The sequence below is a fragment of the Pyrus communis genome, chromosome 2 (assembly GCF_963583255.1).
Source record: "Pyrus communis chromosome 2, drPyrComm1.1, whole genome shotgun sequence".
NCBI lineage: Eukaryota > Viridiplantae > Streptophyta > Magnoliopsida > Rosales > Rosaceae > Pyrus > Pyrus communis.
Genome location: NC_084804.1, coordinates 26,761,284 through 26,770,242, shown reverse-complemented (window position 1 = coordinate 26,770,242; position 8,959 = coordinate 26,761,284). Strand labels below are relative to the sequence as shown.

The following is an 8,959-nucleotide window of genomic DNA, read 5'->3' as shown; positions in this document are numbered from 1 at the left end:
AAAAATTATATTTTTGAAGGCTAAACGTAGCCTAAGTTATTTAGCTATCTATGACTGGAGATGACCTAACACCTAGGCTCTTGCATTTGGAAACAACATGAGGATTGCAGGTTAGAGAAGGGTTGATGATTGTAGTATTGCAAATGAGACAGGAGTCTCATGGGATTATAAGAACACCAATAATGTTCTTTTTTCGGTCGTGAATAATGATAAACATCATTTGCACACACAAAACTGACCATTTATTAGAAAATGTGAGCAAATGTGTCATTTTGTACAATATCATTGCCCCAAGAACAAATATTAGAACAAAAACTATCTTGCAACAACTAAATTGAGAAATGGCTAGTTTGTAAGAACTAGAAAAATGATGGTTTTGTTTTTGTTAACCCAATAGCAACGCTTTCTATTGGTCTGTTAGCCAAAGCTTTTCCATAAATGAATCCCAGCCAAAACCAAAACCAAAAAGAAAAAGGAAAAAGGAAAAAGGAAAAAGGAAAAGTAAAGTAGGCCGACAACTACTTTGGCTAAAGCTAGTAGGTAGGACTGACCGATCCTTGCCTTGCGAAAGTTAGGTTTACCACCTCCTGGCATGGTTTGGGAGCTTTATTTGTTTAATTTCCTCCTGAGAATGCAAGCCTCCGCCGATGTCAATAAAGTGTGGAGTTATAGAAAGATGAGTGTGCGGGGTGCAAAGCCAAGAGTTTGTGCATAGCACCAAAGAGTGCAAACATGTTGAGAGAAGCTCTTCCATCCGATCTGGTCATGACCAACAGAGGGGGAGAGAGAAAGCGATCAGCGTCGACGCTTCTCAAGCATTTGAGGAGTCGAGGATTTGTATATATCATTGCATTTTCTGAAAAGTTATGCATCCGGAACATGGTGTTTGGATAAACTTGGTAAGATCCTTCAATGTAAAGAATTTTCAAAGAAATGATAAGTTTAGCAAATTTTTTACAAGGTGAATCGCGGAAGCACAAAAATCAAAGGAAAATTTTGGTACTTCTAAGGGATTCAGCTTGTGAAAAATTGATCAAATCTTTTGTTGCTTTGAATATTATTTACACTTACGGATATTAGCAAGTTCATTCAAACACCATGTTAAGGATGCATAATTTTCACAAAATACAATGATTCAAGTCCTTGACTCCTCAATTGCTTTGAGAAACTTTGATGGTGATATTTCTTTTCCGTTTGGAAGCTCACTATTATCTATGAAGGTTAATCACCTTATGAACCAAATTGCTATACAGATAGTTTGTAAAGTTGTAGCGTGTATCGCCATGAATAGGTAATCTACTCCATATTGTTTGGTACGGTGGTGGTAAGTGGTAACATATTGGGATCTCTCTCTCTCTCTCTCTCTCACTCTCTCTCTCTCTCTCTCTCCCCCAATTCATGGTGATATGATGTATTTCTGAGCATACACACACATAAATAGCTGAAAAAGGATTGATGGAACGAAGGCAATTTTGGCTTACCTTGGAACAAAGTTGAAAAAGTTTGAAGGGTGGATTGGTTGTTCCTTTACTTTTTGTTTTATTGGCTTACCTTCATGTATAAGTAGTATTGATACCCTCGCACACATACATATATGTATCCCTACAACAAAACTCTGATACATGTTATCGTATAAATTCATATGGACACAATATATTAGCAGTATTGAGAAAATCTCTTGATAAAAAGAACAAAAACACAATTGATTTCTGAGCAATATTTGAATACTTATGTCCCTTTCTTAATTGCAATAGTTAGGCTGCAGCAAACAGTAATTCGGTTGCTTGATTATGTTGGGAATAAAAGTTATCAATGCTACGGAAACAGAGAAGTGAGAACAAACTGAACCAGATTCAGAAAAACAGATGAGTAAGTCATAGGCCACAACATAAGAAGTTTGCTTCATACCTTTCGTTTCTTTGATCAGTATGCAGCTGTGTTAGTATGTAATATATCTGGATGAAGGAAATTTATTAGAAGTAGAAAGCTGTGATGAAGGAACTTAGCGTTTCCCAGGCTATTTGGGAGGATGCTGTTTATGAATATCACTGATTTCTATGTGAACCTTGATTGCATGTCCACATTGCAAAAACTTGATCTATCAGGAAGCAACTTTGTTAACCTTCCCACCTGCAATAACAATTTGTTAAATTGCAGGAACTTCGTTGTGTGACGGCAAGCTGTGGTGCCCATGTAATAATGCCGGAGGATGAACACACAAAGAAGAGGTATCAGGGATAACGAAGGTGGTGAAGATAATGAAGGCCGACTGGCCGAGGTCCATGAGGATGAAGATTCTGCATTATGTTATTTTTTTTTCCTGAAGTGAAGCTTGAAGGTTGCTGTTTGGTTCTACCTTTGTGTCTCTGTTGGCGCTTTGCGTGTTCCCTCATCTTGGAGAGAAGGAAAGAAGAAAATAAGGAGTTGCAATCATGATTGAAGGTTGTAATTAAGTTTACATTTGTTTCTTCTTTTGGTGGAAATTTAAGTTCCTTTGCAAAATAAATAGAATAGGATCAGACGAGATTATTCTCGATAACAATCAATGTAGGAGGCATAACACCCACCCTTGCCCGAAGAAAGGGGACCAATACTTCCCGGGAAAAAAAGGCTCAGTTAGATTATCCATAAACATATATACTTTCAATAAGTGAAAAAGATGAACTGTATCTTCAACAAGGTTTTTGCTCACGTTTTGATGATTGCAAACCATACGATACATACGGAAAGACAACAAAAATATGAATTGTTGTAGGATTACACGAATGAATGACACAAAAAGGAACCCGTGAAAATTTAGAAACTCAAAACCACTCCACATGAATCATGATGGTAAGCATGGTTGTAAAAGTCTGTAAGATGTAAAGTACAATTGCCCAAACAGGGTAGACGAACAAAATGATTATGCCAACAGTGTTTGATATTCCGCCAGGTTTGGTGAAAGCATCTCTGAACCCACCGGCTGCCCGGATGTGTTCTTGAAGCAAATAACCTGCGACGAGAAGACATTACAACACCAATCCAGTCGCCCCTCAGAGTGTCCGCAAATAAGCTAGGAGCAACCACTATAAGAAGAATCAACGCTGCCGGCAATTCCAGCCACTCTGGAGGTTATCATCACAGTTTGTGACCACAATCAGTAAACAGAATGGGATTAGGATAATGTAACAACCATTTTGCTCACCAGCATTATCACCGTATTAATTGCCGTTGGACAAGTTTAAATTTCAAAATTTGCCTAAGTAGACTGGTTAAATCAGTCATCCAACGGTGATTAAAGTAGTGGTAATGCTCACATTAGGAATTAAAACAATATTTTACCTGGGAAACGTTTAGGGAAGAAAAGCCGTAAGACAACACCAACGAAAGCAATCCATTTCCTACTTCTCCCCTGAGAAAATACAGATTTGTTAGCTATAATCAGGGAGGGTTTAGGGAATAAACCAGACCGAAAACACAGATAACAGGAAATATGTAACTGCTGCACACAGTGTAGAAAGTCACCTGAAGATGTCGAACAATATCGAAGGAAGGGTGAAGAAAATGTAGGGGATCAATTAGGCCTGGCAAACGGGTCGTGTCTGTCGTGTCCGTGTCGTTTTCATGTAACACTTGTTATCTTAACGGGTCGTGTCGTATCACACCCATTATCTTAACGGGTCCTTAACAGGACGGGTAAAGTGACCTGACCCGTTATGACCTGTTAAGAAAAATGTATTTTTTTTCCTTAAATTTGCACATACCGGGGTAAAGTGACCCAGCCCGTTATGACCGGCTATGACCCGTTAAGAAAAATATTTTTTTTTCTTAAATTTGCACATACCACATATTGCCACATATATTACTTCAAAACATTAAAACACATTTGTTGTTTAAATACTACATCTACACTTGAAAATAAGAACCTAAGAAACAAACATCCATACACCCTAGTCTATTACAAAATATTAAATGTGCAAGGATATGCAAAATGAAAGAGTTTTTGTTTTCAAGGTTGTGAAGCCTTTCTCAAATGTTTAAACCTTGCCAATGGAACTCAAAGCTTGGCATGTTATTCCTTTTACAAAATCCTCAATTTTCATCGATCATTATGACATAAGATTTTGTGGTATCTACTAGTGTAAATATTTTAAATTGAAGATCGAATTCATTCATTGTATTCATATAGGGTCAAGGAGTGTAGTTGTAAAAAAATCATCAAAATCAAAGTTAAAATAACCGTTAAATCGTGAATTTTCGTTGATAACCGTTGAAAAGTTTTGTCCCGGTACTTGATCTCTGAATGTTTGTTTTTTGCGATTTTTGGCATATATGATCTTGAAGCATATACAAACAAGTTTGATGGTTGGATTGTTGAAATTATTTTCGTAGAATGCGTATCCCATCAAAACGATAGATTCACTAACACTTAGAGTTTATTTTTACTTTCATTAAGCATAACATAAGATTTTGTGGTATCCACTAGGGTAAATATTTTAAATTGAAGATCGAATTCATTCATTGTATTCATATAGGGTCAAGGAGTGTAGCTGTAAAAAATCATCAAAAGCAGAGTTAAAATAACCGTTAAATCGTGATTTTTCGTTGATAATCTTTGAAAAGTTTTGTCCCATTACTTTATCTCTGAATGTTTGTTTTTTGCAATTTTTGGCGTATGCGATCTTGAAGTATATACAAACAAGTTCGATGGTTGGATCGTTGAAACTAGTTTCGTAGAATGCGTATCCCATCAAAATAATAGATTCACTAACACTTAAGAGTTTATTCATACTTTCATTAAGTATAACATAAGATTTTGTGGTATCCACTAGTGTAAATATTTTAAATTGAAGATCGAGTTCATTCATTGTATTTGTATAGGGTCAAGGAGTGTAGCTGTAAAAACTCATCAAAATCGGAGTTAAAATAACCGCTAAATTGTGATTTTTCGTTGATAACCGTCGAAAAGTTTTGTCCCATTACTTGATCTTTGAATGTTTGTTTTTTTCGAATTTTTGCTGATGCGATCTCGATGCATACAAACAAGTTTGATGGTTAGATCATTCAAATTAGTTTCGTAGAATTTGATCCCATCAAATTCAATGTTGTATATTAAGTAGATTTAAATTTATTTATTTTGTACGTATAATACTTAAGAAATTGAATGGTATATTTAAGCTGATCCAGTGGTCATCAATTTTTAATATTTAATTTAATTTATATATGTAATTATTATAGTTTTTAGGGGTATAAAATTGTTAAATTAATATATATAATTATTACAATATTTTTTTAGGGTAATAAAAATTATAAAATTAATATTTTGCTTATCGTGTATTGTGTTACCCACGTGTATACCCGAACCAACCTGTTATCTTAACAGGTGCTTATCGGGTTATTCGATAACGACCCGATTCGTTATCATATCAACCTAAACACCTGTTAATTCCATGTCGTGTCGTGTCGAGTTATCAGGTCGTGTTAAGAATTGTCAGGCCTAGGATCAATAGCCCTGTAAAAATGTTCGATTTCTAGTTTGTTCGATCTAAGATTAAAATGTGACAGCCCGTCCCGAACTTTTCATACCGTAGGGGTGAATTGACGGTTTTGCCCCTAGTATGGTTGTTTCGTTGTGTGGTTGTTTTTGGGTTTGCTTGGCTGATTTTGGACCACACACATACCACACTCACTTCCCTCTTTCTTTGCCCTGTCCCGAGCTCTCTCTCTCTCCCTTTCCTATCCTTTTCGTACGGACATACCCAAAACCCTTGAAACCTTCACAGATCGAGGAAACAAATTACATATTCGTGCTCGTGAGGTCGTTAGGAGTTCAACCATACCCCTTTCAGGTAAGGATACCTTCGTTTTCACGTCGAAGTCGGGATCCCCCGATTTAGTCACTGTTCATGCACACGTTAATTCTTGTGTTTTTGGGAATTTCAAGCTTGTAGGAAGCTTGGTGAGGTCCTTAGAAGGCTCAGGGTGGTTCGTTTGAAGGTTTTGGACGTCGAGATCGTGAGTTACAAGTTTGGCCGGAGTTGGTGGTGTTTTCCCGGCGAGATTTCGTGGGTTTTAGTGCTTGAAAGTGGTATGGATTTGTTCCTCTTGTTGTAAGCTTCATTTTGGTACCAATTTTGTGAAATTTGGTTGAAAAACGAAGAAGATACAAAGTTTTAAAAATTTCCCGGTTTTCCGGCGCCAGCGACGGCGCCGGAGTTTGGCTGGAGAAGATGATGGAATATTCCGTCAGTTTAGACGGAATATTCCTAACGGCGTTAACGGCATCAGTTAGATTTAATGAAATATTCCTGACGGCGTTAACTGACGTTGTCAGTGTGCCAAGCACGTGCTTGCGCATGGGTGGTGGGTGTGGCCATGCCTTGGTCAGCGCGTGGGGGCGCGTACGGTGTCGGAAATTTTTGCTAAAAATATGGGGATGTTCCTGAGGTTGAGTAGGTCACGTTGGTGTATTCATACACCCCATTTGAGCTTTGTATGAGAAGTTATTTCGTATGGTTGGTTATGTGCTTTAAAATTAATGTTTTTATAGTTGTTTCACATATAGGTGAGACCTATCCCGAGGATGAGCATGATCACTCGAGGCAAGGGGGTTACAACCCTTCTACATATCAGTGAGTGGGCTTTTGGTTTTCCGTATATACCTTTATACTTATGTTTTTCCCGAAAAGTGAATTGAAATGTTTATACGTTTATATGCCATGCATTATGTTTGCCGTTTGTTTATGCATTATTAGTAGCATATATATATGTATGTATGTTGGTGCTGCGGACGCACAGGTAAGTGCCAGGTAAGTTATGGTTTATGTTTATGTTTAGTCGTGATTTGAGATGCATAGAGAGCTCATAACCTGCACCCCCAATGTTAGTGCTCCCGCCCAGAGTTGGGCACAGTCCTTCACGTGATGTTCACCTCCCACACCACACGCTCATCTTGGATCCAAGTTAGGTGCACAGTCCTGTCGTACAGACCACTTTAGGTGGTTCCGACTTGTAGGTGACCCGCGATTATTCGCCCAGCCTTCACGTGATCGTAGCACTTGAGCGTACTTATTATACACCCAGTCCTGTCGTACAGACTACTTTAGGTGGTTCCGACTCGTGTGCAGGTATAGTTAGTGAGATGGAGATTTGAGCTCTAGATTCAGCCGTACAGGTCGCGTTAGGTGATTCCGGCTGACAGATTACATGGCATTATTTGGCATTACCTGAGTACTTGCATTTTATATTAAGGCATTTGGCATGGCATATTTCTGAGTATGATTTATATATACGTATATTCTATTTTTTTTGGGAAGTATACAGGTTTTACGGCGAGGGGTTAGAACTTTGTTTATGAAATGGTTTTTGGAAAACTTTGTTTTTGCCCACTCACGTTTTTTGTTTTGCGCCCCTCCAGGTTCTAGTTTGGCTAGCGCTTTTGGTGGCTCCCCAGAGGATTTTCCCGGCATATCTAACAGATTATCGCCAGTGTAGGACCACCTTTGGGTGTGTTTTTGTAGTGTTGTTTCTCCCGGACAGCATTAGGTCTTCCGTGCTCTGAACTTTGTTTTCACACTTACGCTTGCACATGTATGTTATTACTTTGTGTATAGCTGGTTTTTATTTATTCGTACTTTTATTTTTATTTATTAGCTTCCGCACTGTGCACATGGTTACGTCATTTTCACGTGACGCCCAGCATGCCCTGATCTCGGTCGAGATGTATCAAATAAATAGCTACAGTAAGCACATAAACAAATAGTTAAGCGTATGTTTATTTTCTCAAATTAGTACAAGCAAAATTAAAATGTCACACAAAGAACAATTAACAAAATACAGAACAAACTAAATTAACATGAAAAAATCAACATAAAATTGGTGAAATAATGGAAAAAAATAAAGGAAAAAAAAAGAAAAAAAAAAAAGGGGTTCAATACAGGATTTGGAAACCCTACATCTCCAATAACTCACAATTACCTAGAAACATATTGGTTACCGTGAATTATGATAACGCCAAAACAAACCATAAAACATAGCATCCAATCCAAAACAAGGAGAAAGATGACATACATTGCAGCAAAAGAAGCAACCCATTTGAGAAAAGAAGTTCCAAATCCCAAGTTGCCGAGGTGGACGGCATGGCCGGCAAGCTTCGTAACAGCAGCACCGAGCTCTTTGAAATCGTTGTTGATCAAATCGGCCGCGTTCGGTTCAGTCATCATCTTTAAGTAGCTCTTATTGATTGCCATCACCAAAGTAGAGATAGAGACGGAAAAAGAGTTTACTAGAAAAAGGCAGAGACATTGGGGACACAAATGGTTTTGACCTTATGTTATTGTATTTGTAAAGATCTAAAAATAAAGAGCTGAAACACTATTGGTGCCATGTGGCCGAGCAACTACACCAATAATATATATTTTTTTTGGTGAATCGGATACTTCATTACCAAGGTAAAGATGCCGAAATTACAGAGAAAGCCTACATAGAGGCAAGCAAACAACTTAAACCAAATAAAATCGATTGACCTAAATGAAGTCGCACATCTCCCTACATCGACGCAACGCCAATTGGTCAACCGCCATATCGGCTGATATTGGGATCCAAGACCAATGACAATCTTGGAAAGACTCCCCTTTTTGTCAGCATATTCCTAAGGTAAGAAATTTTGATTTCAACGAGTCAGACTCAATGATAGTTGAAGTCCATCCGAAAGAGATACCCAACTCACATCCATGTAGAATAACCAATGCCTCAACCATTGCTACACATGGAATCTTGATGTTGTATCTGCAGGCTGCCAGGAACCTTCCATTCGAATCTCGTGCCACCATACCTGCAAAACTAAAGGCCGTTTGATTGGAGCATATTTATACAACTTTGTTAGCCTATTTCCTTGCATTTACTAACTTAGTTTCTATTTATTAGAGTATTTTAAGCCATTTTCGTGTGTTTGTAGGTTCAAATGGCAAAAGTGGCAAGA

General features: G+C 37.9%; 1 long non-coding RNA gene and 1 pseudogene across 1 annotated transcript; one reads left to right on the top strand and one right to left on the bottom strand.

Moving 5' to 3' along the window:
- The first annotated feature begins 598 nt into the window (after positions 1 to 598).
- LOC137726139 (uncharacterized) lies at positions 599 to 2,471 on the top strand. The gene is made up of 2 exons (XR_011067596.1): positions 599 to 1,869; positions 2,158 to 2,471. It is a non-coding gene; the product is annotated as an uncharacterized lncRNA (long non-coding RNA).
- Positions 2,472 to 2,611: 140 nt separating this feature from the next.
- LOC137726138 (cold-regulated 413 plasma membrane protein 1-like) lies at positions 2,612 to 8,228 on the bottom strand (annotated as a pseudogene).
- Between the last annotated feature and the right edge of the window lie 731 nt (positions 8,229 to 8,959).